General features: G+C 33.5%; 1 protein-coding gene across 26 annotated transcripts in view; it reads right to left on the reverse strand.

Annotated features, from left to right (window-relative positions):
- Positions 1-18,890, reverse strand: part of TENM3 (teneurin transmembrane protein 3) — a 1,293,899-nt gene that overhangs the window by 1,223,052 nt on the left and 51,957 nt on the right. The window lies entirely within an intron of this gene.

An 18,890-nucleotide genomic window follows, 5' to 3' on the forward strand; every position in this document is an offset into this window, starting at 1 on the left:
AGTCTTGCAGTACATTGCTCACATTGTAGTGTCTTAAAACTATATTCCAAAATTCCTGTAAAATATATGCCTGAGTCTTGATTGTTAAGTGTTTCCTCTCACACCATAAGCACATTATTAGAAAAAAATTGGTATATTCTTCTCAATGGAAAAAAAACTATACAAAATGGGAGCTTCCTACATTAAATATCAAAACTATACAAATTTTAGTAAGTACATTCATCAAGAACAAGAAAACTCTTGAGGACAACATATAAAGACACCTTGCTAAAATATACTGTTGATAAAAATAGTTCCTTTAAAAAATTGTGTTTTGAAGGGATTTTTTAAAATAAAATAAAATTAAATTAAATTAAATGGCAAATGAGGAGAATCTCAGTATGGCTTGGGGATGGCCACTATGTCCTTCTCCTAGTCACCCACCACAGCATGTACAACACTTCAGCTGCCTTAACCTCATATACCAGCCCATGTATCTATCCTGCTGTATTTACCTTCAAGACATTTTAGTAATCCTGTAGGCAAACCCATAAATATGAAAAAGTGCTTAATTGTTTTGTTTCATTATCAGCCTCATGAAAAAGAACATCAAGATAGAAAATTTTTGCAAGTATTAACCATTTATCATTTATGTCATTGACTTGGACTCAATATTTCAATTGATTTGATCCATCTCAATATACAATATAACTGTTGTATCATTACCTTCTTCCACAAAACTGAATGTAGGAATCTCAATGTTTAGATTCTGACAAATTAGAATCCACTGGATGTACAGCCTGTACAGCCTATAATTTTTAAATTTCCCAAATACCATATATGTGTATATATATATATATATATATATATATATATATATATATATATATATATATGTATGTATTTGGAAATATTAAACACTTTTCGCTTATGTTGTCATCTGTATTTTTTTCAACAGAAGCTTAAAAATAAGAGTTGGAAGTGCCTCCTAGTTTAAGCTGTATAGATATTTAGAACTCTTACAGTAAATTCTTAGAAATTCTGTTAAAATCACATATCTAAGCTTGCAAAACTCATTATTAATTCCTGATTCAGATATATTTTCAATTTAGTGTTGCCCAACTATTTTTCCTACTTAGGGCTCTCAGTATTAAGCAAACTATCTTCGTTTTTTTGTCATCTAGAGTGGTCTAGAATAACATCATAATCTCACAATTCTAAGGCTTAAATGACAGAAGGACCATAATTTCAGTAAAACTATCATCTTCATCACAGAGCTAAAGTGAGGCAGGAATAACTTTTATGAATAGCTCAGGACTGTCCAATTACTTTTTAAAATAAAATTAGTAATATAATTCAAAACTCAATTATTTTGATGAATAATAGGCTTTGTTCCTTCGTTTTTGTACAAAAATATATTTAATGTCATGTTTCAACAAGTGCAAAGATTGTCAATCTGGAGGAAATTAGCAAGGAAAGAAAGTGAAAAAATGTAACCATCAAGCATGCAATTTAATTATTACTCTTTAAGAGAAACAACAAATATCTGAAATGGGATTAAAATATTTTGTATTCCATACTAAAAATTCATTACAATCTTACAAACTAAGCAACAAGAATATCTTTACTTTCTTGCAACCAATTTCCCAAAGACAATAAGGAAAATGTGACATCTATTATGATGACATATGGTCAATTTTACATGAGTAAGACAGGTTATGCTTTACATCCGTGCCTCAAGGAATGAAGACTACTAATACTTGGTTATTACCAAGCAATTTAAATCATTGTATAATTATGCAGACAGATGGATTGCAAAAGTATTCTAGCTTCCTTCAAGCATTTAAAATGGAAAAAAGATAACCTGAGACATTTTAGTTACAAAATGCCTAACAAAAAAGATGAAACCAACAAAATCTACAAACTAAGCTTACCAGAGGGAGCTTAAAGAAATCAAATACAGTATTTTATTCATGGTACAAGTTAGTCTTAGCATAATGTTCATAGAAGCAATTAACCATTCAGAAAATTAGGAGGAAAAATAATGTTTTCTTAAAGTTATCACTTTATCTTTGCGGCTTGTTATTTATTTACTACCCAAGTGTAAATTCCATTTTCAAACACTGCATGTTAATAAAACTCTTTTCCCTAAAACTTTATTTTTCCTTTTTGTAAAGTGTAACATGCTCAGAGTACTTGGAAACTACATTCTTGAAAACATACACAGAAAAGGTTAGAGAATCCATAAGTGAAAAAAACCCCAAACCTTCAATTGTTCTTGGGTAATACAGGAATTTCGTTAAAATCTGACCTTCAGAGAGTTGTTCTAGAACATCAACTTGCACACAGTTAAATACAATACATTGGTAAGAAGCAATTGCACAGCCAGCATTGTTTCCTTTCTTTTTTGTGATGTATCATTTCAATTACATTTGTTTTTGAAAATATCTTCATTTTGCAAAATATTTGTAACTAGGTCTAGCAAATATGTTTTGTCTTTCTTTTGACTTGATACCTCTTAAAAAGGTTTGAGAGTATGATTGCTCTAGCTATCTCCCTGGCTTTTGCTAGAGATCCCTTTTTACTCTCTCCTGAAGTTCAAAAAATTATGAAGAAAGAAATTGCAAAGAGATTAAGTTCATTGAAACTTTACAGTTTTGTGTTTAGTCTTTTGATGTCTAGACTTAATTTTACTAAGATACCTTTTTTTTTCTATTTCAATTAAAGATACAGCCACAGTTTACTAATCTATGTATACTTAACTGTTAATAGAAAATAGTTATTAAAATTACTTAGTCAAATATGCAGCAATGTTCTCATGTACTGATAAAACAGGGAATATAAATCCCTCTGTGGTGTTAACAGAAGTTTACTGAACACACAAGAATCTTATGATCCTAATCTAAGCTATATAAGGGTGTCTGTCAGATAATTTTTCTGTACAGATCAGTAGTCACCCATTTGTCAAGTACTTTGTCACTTACATCAAGTAATACAAGTTTTCAGCAGTGCACTATAAAGCACGATACTGCAATGGGATGTGGTCAATATGCCCTTGAGAATATTGAGCAGCATGGCTCACTTTTTTACCACTTCGCCTGAGGGCCAGGAGTCACCCCAAAATCTTGAGTCACTGGTGAAAATCTTTAGCTATATGCTCGCAGTCACAGGCCAAGTTCTGTCTGCAGCAAACTTCACCACTTTGGTCCAAAGCATGGCCCCTGCTGGGAGTGCAACAGGTTTGTTTCTGCTGTGTTGTCAGGGAAAGATCAAGAAAGGGAAAGAGAACGGTACACCCCCAGGTCTCTGTGCCAATGTGGGATCGGGATCATTCACCAGATGTACTCCAACATTCCTTAGCATTAATCTATGTGTAACTGCACCTAAATCATATGTCTAAATCCATAAGATGTGATTTTGTCCTTTTGTTCAAGGAGAAGAATACTATGCCTGTATATGAAAATGCAAACATGTAGAAAAACCTTTAGATATAGCCTGAGAACTAATCGCCTTAGGACTGTCACAACATGCAGAAAAGTTGATTTGTGTTGCTGATCTACAGATAAATGACTGTCTAGAACTGCAGCAGAAATCAGAATTGTCTCCATGGAAACATAGTTGCATGAATAAATGAACAGGAAAATTTGTGTTGAATGTTTCAAAAACTACTCACAACTCTTTTGGGAAAGAAAAAAAGAAAGAATCGTATCAGTTAAAAAAAAAAACACACCTTGTCATGTGACATGATAGAATGAGATCTACACGTCACCATGGCTGCAAAAGATCATGACTGTATTATTGGATCTTGACAATAATTCCATACTGGGTCAAAACCAAAGCATTCACCTACTACTCATGTATCCTAAAACCTGTTCCTTAACTCAGTAGCAATAGTCACTGCCACCAACAAATCAGGAAAGTTATGCCTCCAGTAATCACTAAATCCACAATGACAAGAAATTTACAAGTTCGGAAAGTCACAGGCTTTATCTGACAAACTTAAAGAGCATATTAGAAACTATTTCTTACACAAAAGCTGATGGTATATATACTCATTTGTACCTCTATTTCAAAACAAACATAGCTGCAAATCTGCATAAATAGGCCACCATACATTTGCACATTTAGAGTTAGTAAAAGCAAGACAGACAGGTCAAAAGATTTAGAAATAATATGATGACAGTACGACAATTTTCAGACTTATAGGAAAATATAATGAATTTGCTACTTTCCTAATGCCGCTGTTTGACATTGCCTTGGAATGCCTGAAGGAAGATACAATTCATATAAATAACAGTAGAATTTGAACATACACAAGTAATTAACATCATAAAAAATCTATTAATTTTTAAAAGCATATTTTTCCTTTCTTTCTTTCTTACAGAATGTTGAGTTGAGGACAACTTAAATTTACTGCATGTTACAGGCAGAATCAATACAATACCTACAGCTCAATTCCACCAGTATTTTCCAAAATAAAATGTGCAAGTTTTTCTAACACTGTCTGTAGTTAAAACCAGGAAAGAATTTCTGCAATTACTGCTTCCGTACTGTGCAGTTGCCACAGAGTGTTCACAATAACTAGAAAGAAAGGCCATATTCAAGTTTAATCTTCTTCATGGCAACAAGGAGATTGGGGCGTCTCTGTGACCATAACAGATGAAACACTGACAGAATGAACACACATAAAAAGTAACCCCATGGCCACTCAGGATAGCAGGAAGCAAGCATGACTGACATGGCTAAAGAGACTACAAACGGTCTGGGAGACTGCCCTATGTACAGCTTCCTCCATGAATTCCTGTGTTCCAAGCATCCTTTCCTTGTCAATTAGTACGCTGGCCTTTCCTTCAGATGGTGCACAAAGTACTCGAAGGTCCTTCATATCTTTCTGCTACCCCTGAATCTGTTTTTGTTGCTTATGACTCACATCTCACTATACCCCAGGCCATCAGTATCTCATACACACAAATAAATTGTTGTAATAATAAAAATAACCTAAAACATGTAACATGCATCCACATTGGCATTTTAATCTTGATTGGGAGTGGATTTTTGAAGTTTGTCTCCTTATCATAGTTAATTCGTACACTTTGCTTTCCTTGTCAGAAAAGTCTTGGTGCATTCAAAACCTTTAGGATGAAATTTTGCTAGAGAACGTGTGCTGGAGAAAACTAAAGATATTCCAAATGCTACCAGGTATTCAGCCCAAGCTGGTCTTAAGTAAAACTGGACTGTAGGTGGTGTGAATGTCAGATTCAGATGTCTGGACAATCTTTCTCTTCTGAAACCTAAAGGAACATAACAGTTTTAAGACATCTATTTCATTATGACATATCTTTGAATATGCTCAAAAATTATTAGCTGGAATGGGAAGAGCATTTGTTAAACCCTGCTTCCTTAAAAATTCTGGCTAAAATTTCTGGGGTTACGTATTTTTTGAAGGGCTATAAAAACAGATCCATATGACCTTTTTCTTATAACTCAAAACTGATGAGCTCAGGGTCATCACTCCCTTTCTTTCCTGTTGATGGTTTCTTTCCCACTCGGCTGTAAACTGAGGATGGCCATCAGCACCAGGTAATCAAGCACAACTCCTCATGATGCCAGTTACTTCGTTGTCATATGGCATTTATTAAGCATGCAGGCCTGACCAATCACCTTGGCTTGGATAAAATTTTGACCTTGACAAATGTCTGAAAGGACTGCAGCAAGATTAGAATTTTAAGTAGTCTCTGAAGCATCTAAATTCTTGAGCCACTATGATAAAGAGATAATGGAAAGCCAAAATAACAGAACCACAAATAACACCTGATTCATGTACTAAATTTAAATTGTTATGAGAAAATTAAATTACCTAGATAGTTTTAAAATAGATTTGGGAATTAATTTTTAGCCAATCCTCCTTTAAATTTAAATGTGTTTCCTATATATTTGAACAAGTTTTTAAAAACAAGCGAGGCACAGTAAGAATTTGAACATTATAGGAGTGATTTAGGAGTCTGATATGATGAATTATACTTAGAAAATTAATACTTGTCATTGATTATTTGAGCATAAACCCCGCAATTTTAATATCATGAGTGAAATCATCTGAAACATGTAAAGCCAGGAAAGAATTTTAACAATGTTGAGAACAATTCAACATTAAAGACAGACACAGCTTTCCCATGTTCTGTGTGAGGGAAATTTGTCGGTATATTCTAGAATAGACAGTACTGTATAATGAAAAATAAAGGTCAGAAGAGTCAACATATACAAATGCCTGAAGGGAGGGTGCAAAGAGGACAGTCTCTCCTCAGTGGTGCTCAGTGACAGGAGAAAAGAAAAAGAGCACAAACTGAAACACAAGGGAGTCCCTCAGAACAAGAACAAACATTTCTGCACTCTGAGGGTGACCAAAACCAAACACAAGCTGCTCACAGTCCCCATCCTTGGAGATATTCAAAAGTCATCTGGCCACAGCCCTGGGCAACCAGCTCTGTGGGTCTCTGCTTGAACAGGGGTGTTGGATCAGGAGATCTCAAAAGGTCCCTCCCAACCTCAACCCTTTCTCAGCAAGTATCTACAACTGAGGAAGATGGTACCTAAAGGTAACTTATACTTCTTTGCATACTTCTAATATATTAGTATATTCTAATACTATATTCTATACTAATATACTTCCAATGCATACTTTGTGACTAAATCAAATATTTGGCTAGAACTAGAAAAAACAAAAAATGACATAAGGAGATATACTGATTTACTTACTTTACTCAGTCCAACTAAAAATACACTAGAACACTATTAAAATACTGAGTTGTACCAAACTTCAGGAAATGAAGACCAAATATAAATATCCACTGATATTTAAAATAGATTAGTTCACATTTATACTTGAGGATGATAGATACTTACTTTAAAAATTTATGGCAACAGGTCATTAGCTGGCTAAGACTTGGATTACCTCATTATAATTATTTGCTGTTTATCCTTGGAGCTACAGGAATTTTCTATCTTAAAAAATTACTTTCAAACCAGAACTTCATTAATCATTACAAAATAAAAAAAGCAAAAAAAAATTCTTTACTGAATTGTAATTATGAAAGGTAAAAATTTGGATAATTATACATATTTTAGATATTCTTTGCATGCAATCATGTAGAGTTTTTTAATAATATATCTGTATTTGCAACAGTACAACAGCTTTATTATCTAATATACATACATAATTTATAGATGCATTAATCTGTAAACTGACTCAGGACTTTCATTTCCATGTTTCATGTTTTTGGGGGGCACTTATGATTGTCTCCTTGATACTCTTGGATTACCATTTAGACATTTCAGTGCACCAGAAAACTCATTTTTATTGGAAATACTAAATACAAAATACTAATTATATATATATATGTATATATGCTTATATATATATGTATGCATATATAAGCATATATGTAAGGAACTAACCATTGGTTTAATATCCTGCAATGTTCACTGTGAAGTACTGTTATCCTATCCAAGAACAGAATACACACATTTAGTGTATCCATACTATTTTCTGTTTCAAATAGCATTTATTAAATTTTGCAGTATTATCTCTGAATAACTTTCACGGCACTACATAAAAATGCACTGTTAACTCTTCTATTTTATAATTATTTCGGGTACCTAAAACCATTTATATATATATAGATAGATAGATATACATACATATAGTCCAAAAGAACTATTGAGACATCTCAGCTACCTTTAAACTTTCTTGAATTTAATTTCTTGAAATTAGTCCAGCTATTTTCTGGATATAGCTGCCTGGGATAACTAATGGCACATTATAAACACATTCTTTGTCTAATAAAGAAGGGACTGAGTTGCAGTCTGAATGTTTCAGGTAACTTCCAAGAGTAACTTTTACATGCTGAACCATGAAATATAAAATCCTACCCTGCATCTAAACATCAGGTAGAGTGTACATTCTTCCTGAGAATGAGCAGGAAAGCTCTCCAGCTACATGGTCAGTGGGGGTGGTTACTACTAAGACCTCATAACTCTGGGTCATTGTATAACCAACACTGCAAACTGCCACATTCAGAGAGACAACGAGCATTGGTGGCAGGTGCACAACCAGAATGTGAAAACTGCCAGCAAACTTCCCTTTTCCTACAAAAGATGCACTGGAGTTTTGATTGTCAACCACAGGGATGTTACTGTGCCCTCCTTAAGGCTCCACATTACAAGAATTATTATTCCAAGTACATTCCAAGTGGATTACCACCTTGTTGCCATATTAGCCAGATGTATTACTTACTGAATAGCTGGATGATGTGGAATTAGGTTACATTAGCTTATACTTAGCTGTATTTTGTTTTAGGATTACAGATTCGTAGTGGCAGAAAATACAAAAATACCTTGTCCCAGTAAAATAGATGTGAAAAACTGTATTTATACTAAAACTTACAGTTCTAAGAAAAACAGGAAACCTAAACGGAATTTCTTCAGAGACCAGATGTTAGTTCAACTCCCTTGATCAAGCAAGTGAGGTAAAGTGAAGATGCATGTAGGCCAACCAGCATATCTGAAAGATCCTTTAGTAGCTAATCTCCTAATTACTTACACCCAGTAAGGTCAGCCACGGTTCTGCTTTTCAAGCAGCAGTGTCTAGACTTTAAAATGGTATTTCTCATCCTGTCTATGGAAAACAGGCAGACATCCAATTATACGAACTGCCTATGCACCTACAAATCACATGTAATTATAATGTGCTTTGCCTGATTAAAATGGCATGCACAGAAAAAAAGACTGGTTTTAAGGTACTAAAATTCTCTTTTGCCTCTCATTTGATTAACCCCAAACAGTATAGATAAAAAGTTATTGAACAACTCACATTTTATTTCTCTACTCTGCTTATCAACTTGTAAACAAGCATAACCAATGTTTACTTAAGATATTAGACAAATACCTCATAAGAAAATAAAGTCTCTTTTTTTCATCTCAGAAGTTCAAAAGAATGATGTTTTTTGATCGAACATAGTATCGAAGACTGGGTCACTTCACATGAAAGCCACACAAACTCTTAGAAAAAAGGTGCTGGAGAATTTTTCTTTGATTATTCAAATATCAAACATGCTCTCCAAGAAACTCGTTCAAAAATAGAGTAACAGCGCTGAACCTAAACTGTCATCATTTAATATGAAGTGACAAGAAAGTGACAGATAATAAAGAACAGTCTGAAGATGGAATTGCTTGTCATTAAACCTTCATTTCCTCCTCAGGCACACTGAGAGGATCACAAGACTCCATTGTGCTGGAAGAAGTTCCCTAAAGAGAGAGTTACCTAGTCTTATTCACACAAGGAGACACGTGATATACCTCAACTGGAAAATGGAGTTTGAGTAATCAGTAACAGAAGCTTCCTTTAGAAGATGGGCAGGGTTTAAGGAGATCTGTTGAATTTCTCAGGGAGGGTAATGCACGCTATTTTGTTTTCCCTTATTGGCTGAATTGAGAACCATCATGGACAGGCCACAGAATCTGACCTGTAACTACCACGTCATCAGAAATAAAGCATCACTTATATCCCTATAACTTTCCAGTCTATAAATACTAACACTTTTAACAACTTTTCCTGCAGGTGGTAGTTAGCCATGAACATACAGATTCAAAACTATCACACTCTTCAGGTTATAACATTTCCAAACCATTAACACAAAAACTCCTGTTTCTAAGAGGTCCAATAGGACCTTGAAATACTTGTTATTTTTTATTTGATTCATATACCCTGTGTAACAATATATATTATATAAAGTAAATTTCATTGCAACAGCATTTATTCCCTAATAAAATGCAAATTCTTGATCCATCTATATTAAATTCAACCATTTTTATAATCAGAAAGTACCACTTAGTTGCAAAAATCTAAAACTTAACGGTTATATTATTGCCTGAAAAGAACATGAAAAATGAACCATTAAAAATAGGCCTAGAGGGAATCTTTGTAATTAATTTGGCCCATTCTTCTGCCCAGACAATCATCAAGCAGAAAAGAAAGCTACATTCTGGTAGGGCATCACTAGCCAAAGAATTTTGCAGTGCAACTGCAATGAATTTTTTATATCTAAATAAATTTGGTAACTGTTGAAAGATTCTGCATTTGTTTGACATTTTCTGTAACGATTTAAAATATGCAGCTTTTGGAGTTAACAATTTAATATTTTAGATTTCTAAAGAAGAATAGCTTCAGATTAAATCCTTCAAAACGATGGAAAATATTAAAAATTCAAAGTGTGGGACAAAGAGCACAAAAAAAAAACAACTAAGAAACCACAGACTACAAATGGTAAATTTTGGCAGAGACTTCAAGATCAGTTTTTCCAAGCGTTATACTCAAGGGAAAACAATGAAAGTGACATAGATTGGAATCTTTAAACACACTATCACAGTGTAACAGAACTTATAAAAGTTTTATGAATGTACTAAGGCAAATGGAGAGGGTAGTTGTATTAGTATCTCCCTTAATGAGCTGGTGTGTGATATACATTATATAGCTCTGTTATTTGCTTGCTGTTCAAGAGAACAGTCCTGCTGAATTCTAAGAAAATGTTATGTAATCAGGTACATATAAAGTAGTTACATTTTCAAGTGAACAGGTCCTAATGAAATTTGAATTACATTTTAATTAGATTCAGTAAAAAAATGTAGGAAAACAAAAAAACAAAACCAAAATAAATACAAGAAAAACGTTATTTCACCAGTAATCTCATTATTAGCTGGAGATAATATATTAATTTTGTATTCATGTGTTCTTTACCTTCTCAATTGAAAACATAACTGAAATGATGCCTACATGCACATGTCTTCAAATCCACACTATTATATCTCAGTGTGTGTATACATATATGTGTGTGCACGTGTTCCTCCTTCCTCAGGTCACCAAAAAGTATGTGAATATGATAATTATCCTTCTAGAGAGACATACAGGACTATGCCACGTGATTGCTTAGGTCCTTTATTAAAAATCTTAGCATTAACATAACAGCTTCCATCTTGCTGCTATAAACTGAAAAAATTGCTTGAAAAGATGGAAAGTGTGTTATCAAAGTAGCTTATAAAAACCAGCTATGATCCAAAAGAAAATCAAAAATATTCCTAGTTTCCACATGTCTACATGTTTGTGGGACTGAAGCTAAGTTTAATGAAGATGACAGGCATTTATGTAGAAAAAAACAACCAATATGTTTTTATTTAGTGTGAGATTTTGAATAATTAACATTCAAAATCTTTGATTTTACCTTCCAGAAAGCAAAACAAGTAGAGATGCTTGTGTGGTCGAATTATTCTTGGGGCTATTTGTTATGATAACAGTAATGCAACTCCCTGCCTCAGTATTTTCTTGCATTGTGTTATTTCCTAATCACAAAACAAACCTCAACACAGACAAGTTAATTTTAAATCAATATAGACACACAAACATGTCTATATAAAGTATGAAATTCATCTTTATGTTGGTGTTTAACACAGAGCACACTAAAGAAAATGCCTTATCCAGTTTAATATCTGTAAAATTCCATTGTCTTAACAGCTTTTGTATGTTTGCTTACTCTATAAACTTCAAGTTATTCCTTATTATGGTCTTGTGTCTTTTACTCAACAAATGTTCCCAATCAGCCATAAAACAAGTTTGCTCTTAAGATCAGTTATGAAACTGCTAGTCCTTTTAGCTGCCTTTCTCTCCTGTTGTGGCTTAACCCCAGGCAGCAGCCAAGCACAACACAGCCCCCACTCACCCCAGCCGCGGGATCGGGGAGGGATCGGAGGGAAAAAGCCAAAAAAAAAAAACTGGGGGGAGATATAAAGGCAGCTTAAGAGGAAAAGCAGGAAAAGGTGCTCTTGATTCAATACCGAATCAAATCCTCTCAGAACAAGAGGAAAGCCTGTTTTCTTCAGTCGAATACTATAGAAATATATCTACTAAAAAGGAAATACCTATTAGGAAGCTCAGGTAGAACACTCACTCCAGAATCTACAATCTAAAACTGCTTTTCTTTAGAGAGGTTATGCAATCTCTTTCATGTTGCAACAAGTAGAAAAAGAGTAATTTATTCCTTTCAGAAATTAAAATGTAATATTTTTATTTTAATCTAAGATACCTTTTTTGTTCTTTTTGTCTACCTCTCAAATTACTTTAAAAAAAACCTAAATCACTATGTATTTATTAAACATAGCTTGGTCTTGTGCAGCTGATAAGAGGGGGGAAAATGTAATATATTCTAGGCTACTGTGCAAGGACTTCCATTGCAATGGAGGAAGAATGAAGGAAATCTATTGAAGGATTATCACTCAAATATAATGATAAAATGCAATTGTGAAGCGAAAAACTTGATTAAAGTTCAACAGAAAATGAAGGTAGGTAATAAAACTCAGTTATTAATGATGTGTGCATACAAAACTATGAAAATGGATGTGTATAGAGATACATATAAAAAGGATACAAAATACATACATCTATACATTTAATTATATTTGAACACATTTTTAGAGAACTAATATTTACATTTGCTTTGCTACTACAAAATGATGCATCTCATCTGGATTTACTAAATATTAAACACATACTCGCTAGTACAGTATTCCTACAGCAGTTTTTTTTCATCTTTTCATTTCCTAATTTCCATTCCTTTCAGGTGAAAATCGCTTCAGTAAAACAGATAATTGCTTCTGCTTTGCAATGTCAAACAGTTTGCCTCAGGTTATGGCAGTGTCTAAAATTAAGATGGGAAAGAAAGTTCTCATTATCTTTCTCTGTTTCGAACAACCTTTCATCTCATCCTCTTCACTAGTGTCCAAAGTCACACTCTCCCTATTGTTTATTCTATTCTACTGTTTTCTTCCATTTAGTTAAAATTTTAGTTCTTCTCTTCCCCACAAAGCTTCACCTTCAGTCTCAGTTACGAATGTCAACGTTTTACAATGGCTAAAGAGGAAACCGAGAATATGAGCAATCCAGTTGCTCAGTCCACACCATTTTCAGTATCAGTCATAAATCTTTACATCTTTCTACCTAATTTTTATGCTAAAAATTCTTCCACATCTCGAAACAGAAAAACAAAGACTCCTTTGAAACTGCTTATAGATACATTCTATTCTTGAAATCTTGAAAAGTCTTAAGATAAAACTGTCACTCATTTCCATATGCATATTTTCCATAGTCTTGCCTTAACTGTCATCTCTTGGCAATGAAGTTCTAAAACTGTGTCCTCGCTGTTAAAAAGACAAAGTACAGACTGACAAATGTGAGGCAATGATAACATACAGTGGCTCCTGCTGCTGGGCTATCAAATTTTAAAAGCATCAGTGAATCAACCAATCATTATGAGTCTCCTTCCATAGTAACCATGAAACTACACTTTTATGTTGGAAGGGCTGAAGAACAGATTTCAGTTTTCTATTCAAGGAAAACTAGAGCACGGTGATGATAATGCCAAGGTTGTGGGTTTGATCCCTCTGTGGGCCATCCACTTAAGGCTGGACCAGATTATCCTTGTGGGTCCCTCCTAACTCAGAATGTTCTGTGGTTCTGATGTGTAAATTGCACGCCTCCCTTCAGCTGGATAGCATGGCATGACTGGGATTGTCTGCTGAATATGTATTTGTGGTTTTTTTCAGCCTAACCCAAACAACTAGATTTTAAACCCCCAACAAAAACATTATGTGTGCGCTTATCCATTCATAGATTTCTATTTTCTGTATTTGTGGAATTTAGTGATATTTAACAGACAAAAATAAACTAATGTTATCTCATGTAACAGGTTACCTAAACAGATTCTTTGCTTTTCCCAGATGAGCACTAACATTCTTTATTTTGACATCAGTTTTGAATAATGACTTCTTGGTCCAGTCAGAATGCTCCCTTACAAGAGAAATTCCAAATGTTTTTTGTAAAAACTGGAGACACCAAGCCTCAAGGAATGGGCTCGTAAGACTCTTTTTAATTTTGTTTTACAAACCCACAAGCATCTTGTTCACAAAACTTCAGTTAACAAAAAATATTATTTGTTTTAAAATACTGCCACTAGAATTAATCACAAATCTAATTGTTTGGTTACTTGAAAAAGGTATTAATTAAATATTATTATTATCACGGGCTTATATTTTAATTTTGTACTCCCCTAGCACACTTACACCGCAGAACTCAGCTCATACAACTGTCATTCAATTCTAAAAAAGAAATAGCTGAAATAGTTGGACAAGCATCATAGTACTTCTTTATTACATTCTGCAAAGGGATTTCTTTGAGTAAAAGAGAAACAACATCCAAGTGATTTCAATCCTTCTGTAGTTAGTAAAGTCATAAGTTCAGATAAATATAACTGAAAAATACTACTTCTATTTGTAGATTACTATTTAGGTTTAACTGATATATAAAGAAATAATGCTAGCGATATCTAATGTTAAGCTTAGTCAAAAATTATTCAAGTACTCTAGAAGTACTAGAAGCAAATTGAAGTCAAGTAGAGAAGTAGAAGTAGGGGAGAAGCAAATTGATTTTAAAATGCAATGACAGTGCAATAAAACTCTCCACATAACATATACATGTATTTTCAAATTAGCCTTCAGTGATATGGAATTTCTTGAGTGATATGACATAATCTTTAATGAAAAATGCATCATTCTTCAGCAGTTTACATAGATTTACATTGTACTAGATTTGTTATATTTTTTTTTAGTCTAAATAGAGGTAATGAGACCATGAAACACGTTTCAGTATGCTTTCTTATTAGTTAAAAATGTTTGGTGAGATAGTTCAAAGCAACTTTTTCAAATTACTGGAAGCAATTACATTATACAGCACATTAGTAACATGTAGTGGTTTTCCTAAAAGTAGAAATGTATCAAAACTTAATTTATATATTGCATATTTAGTCTATATTTACATGATCACATACACTGTGTATACTTTGCATATATTTAGGCACTATATTTATATAAAGTCTACAATCATATTAAGTGTATTCTTAAAATAGTGAAAAACTTGTAAGCCTTGACTTGTCAAATAAGTGCAATTATCAGAAACACCATAAAAGACTCACTTCTAGTGATTTACACCCATCATATAGAAACATACTGAACTAACTTCAGAGGAACAGACAGAATTTAATTTCAGATGCAGGACTCTCTAAAGGGTTGAAGAAAGAAAAGACTGGTTTGGTTCTTACATTTTCGAGTATAAAATGTTCAAACAGATAAAATTTTCGGAGATATCTATAGAACACATGTTGCTGTCTTTTTGTTTGGGTTTTTTTTTAAGATATAGCACACGGCCCAATTTTGTTATCTGTCACGTAAAGGTACATGTTAGATGTTTTTACTTTTTTCAGAATGTTTCAGAGATTGGCTCAACGAGATAGTCAAGACAGTTTTTAAAATGCTTGTGCCATCTGACATAAGAGGGATTATTACACAGCTGAGAACAGAAGAAGCGAAGAAAAGGGAGCAAAGCTTAAGCCAGGAAATGCATAGAAAGCTCTTCTTTCTAATAGAAATGTTTGCAACTCTACTGGGTTGCAAAGAGAAGGAGATAAAATTCAGCAATAGTTTTACGCCCTTCATCATTTAATGAACAGAGGTTAATAGGATCATAATACATTTCCTAGACTTATGAACTCCTCCTTACTTCCAAATTCTGGCTATATGAGAAGTCTGTTGCAGTCATGGATCACTGCTTAAATTCTCTCATAAAATGTATTTACTCTGCTTTCCCCACTGAGAGAATATTCATATTTGACATTCTTGAAACTGAGCTGCTCTACATGAACATACACCAGTATCCATCTACATGAAGAAAATAATCTCGATTTAATTTGTGACAGTGAGAACTAAGAACAAAAAAAAGTACAAGGGAATAAACTTTACCTATTCCTTTAAGAACTCAGGAAAGAGAGGGATATTATTCCCTAATTCAAGGCAAAGCAATAAAGAAACAAATTAGCAAGCACAGTAGCCTGGGAACAATAAATATGTCCACTAAGTTAGACACAGTGCATATGTGGCTGATAATTTAACACCATGAAAGGGGATTACAAATCTGCAGTGGTGCAGGGAAACACTAAATTCCAAAAAGATTTAGTGCAACACGAGGTAGCTTTAAACAGTTGACAAAAGATAACAAGGAGAAAGCACACACAGTGTCAGAGATTTCATAATACTAAGAGACATAAGGCAATCTAAACATGTAGACATTTCATCACTCTTAGTGTTGGCTTAATCTCTACCCTATCAAGTAGCAGCTTGGTTGGCAGCTAGAAAAAAATTCATTAAGGACAGGCTATCTCAAAAAATAAAAAGCTTTAGAGTAAGCTTTGACAATTTGAAAAATCAATTCATGTGCCTAGATTCATATTTTAAAGAAATATAAATCCCTAACCTAATCTATTACAAAGTAGGATTAGAAATAAATCAAGTGGTTTTGATAGTTTCCTGAACTACTTTAATGCTGATCTCTGCTGAAGAGTTGTATTATTGTGAATCTCACACAGATTAATATTTTATACTTCTAGGAGTAGCATTTCAGGCTACGACTGAGACAAATAGCCTGGAAATGAAATCATAGGATGTCCTAAAAGTATTTGCTGTTGCTAACCAGGTTTCATTAACTACTTCTGGTCTTTTTCCATTAAAATGACAAATCTTAAAAAAAGACTTGAGTTTTCTATTTTATCATGGGAGGAGAAAAAGAAAGGAAACAGCAATTAAAACTAATTTGATAAAGTCAGCAAACACATACAGAACTGACATTTATCACATAATGATTCAACAAATATTTACCAAAAATATTTCAAAATAAGTGTGTTGATTAAAGGGTACATACATAGATCTTCCATCACGTTATAATACTGAGTGAATTTTCTTAAGTGTTTCAAATTACAATTTTCTAAATTCCAAAATGTTCTCTTGCCTACCTAGGCTTTGTCAATAAAAACCAAACAAAAACCCAACGCACCAGACTATAACATACTGACAATAAAGCTTCGTAAGAACAAAATTATTTAAATGGCATTATCTGCTATTTGTCTTATTCTATATTGCCATTTTTTCCCCACTGAGTGCTAATAAGTGCTTGCTGTTGAAGAGGTTTACATTTAACATCTGTCAGTTGTATCCAGAAGTAGCACCTACAGGGAACTGTCAAATAGATTGCTATTCTCCTCTGTAGCACCAGCAAATCTGTCTCACATCATTTACATACAGATAGTTATAAGCATTCATCATTTCATTATGCTGACTGCCTCACTATTCTAATGTATAATTTCTCTTTAATGAGCCTCAAAAAATACAATATTCCTTGATTTATGACTGCTTAACTGAAAAATTATACAGATTGACAAAAACTCATCTTAAAGCTTTTCTTGTGTTCCCACTACCTTGCACTTTAAATTTAACAATTATTCTCGAGCTAATCTCATGATTTGCTTCTTTGACAAAAGAAATTATCAAATTTTACCACACTAGGCTTCACAGTCATTGCTGTTTTAATAAATATTCTCTCACTTCCATGAGAAAGCAATATAGAATTCGACAAATTAAAATTGATCAGTTTTTGTCCAAGAAATAAATGTATTGGGCAATCTGTTTCAATATTATTATATGCCAATTACTGTACACTTCCTAAATTATCATGTGGAATACTGCTGTACTGGTCATGCAAGAGTGACTCATAAATGAGCCAATTTACATGTTCAAGTAAATTGAACTATGGTTTATTGTACGAACTTCAATTATTTTATACACAAATACTTAGCACTGAAAAACAGCTCTGCCATTAAAAGCACACTGAAGTAATACAAACATACCTAAAACACCAAACAGAAAGCTGAGAACAAGAGGCAAACACTTTGTTCATTTGACTTCACCCAGCCATTTCAGTTTCCCAGCTGCATTTCCCTGTGTTTACAGACATATCAAAATTCCTCTGGTTTTGAATACTCAAGCTGAAAAGGTTTACAAACTTCTCACTGTGGCCATTAGAAGCAAGAATTTTCACAAAGTATGAGAAACCTTATCATCTCTTGTTTCTAACAAGAGAACATTACAACTACAGGTGAATGTTTTTAGCATGTGAGAAGGTGTTGAGCTCTGACTGAAGTTTCTTCCATAACCAGAGAAAACTGCAATTTTTACTCTCTCATCTACCACAGTTTAAGCTTACCCTATATACAGTCTCACAGTTTGCAACTCCCTTCCCTCTGCTCAGCCCTTCTTTTGCACAGAAGTTTTAGAAACACCATAGTGAGACTTTTCCTTTTTTTCAAATGCCACTCCTCACGGAGGGTTCAAATGTAATGAGTGCAGATATACAAATGAACACTAATGCAACCTTACACTGCCTTATCTCAAAGCATCACTTCCTATTTCCAAATCATTAAACCAGGCTACAAAAGCTATCCATTCAATGCAGCAGAGATGTAGAGAGATTTAAGCAACAGATGTATAGTTACATTCCCTAGATCCCTGCAAAAAAGCCAACTTTAAGTGAAAAATCAAACAAAACAACAATACAATATTACTGAATATTCAAGAGCTGTTTCAGTAGATGCAAATATGTTATGATATGACAGAAAATAAAGTACACAAATGACAAGATAAATGCTCAATACAGTAAAATTTTTATTTCATCATTTTGCGCCCCTATTTTACTTCCTTTGCACTGAATATTCCAGTCAACATCAACATCTGAATCTCAAAGAGTCAAAACACCATAGGAATATAGGCATATCATTCCCTCATCAGCACCATGAGTTTTTATTTTCTAGGAAAATCCACATATCTACACATTTCAACAATATAAAATGGCAGCCTATCAAATAAGCTAATAAAAAATTTAGAAATTTTCTTTACATTAATAAATCACGATTCCAAAAAGTTGTTACTTTGCA

The sequence above is a fragment of the Sturnus vulgaris genome, chromosome 4 (assembly GCF_052056855.1).
Source record: "Sturnus vulgaris isolate bStuVul1 chromosome 4, bStuVul1.hap1, whole genome shotgun sequence".
In the NCBI taxonomy this organism is placed as follows: domain Eukaryota; kingdom Metazoa; phylum Chordata; class Aves; order Passeriformes; family Sturnidae; genus Sturnus; species Sturnus vulgaris.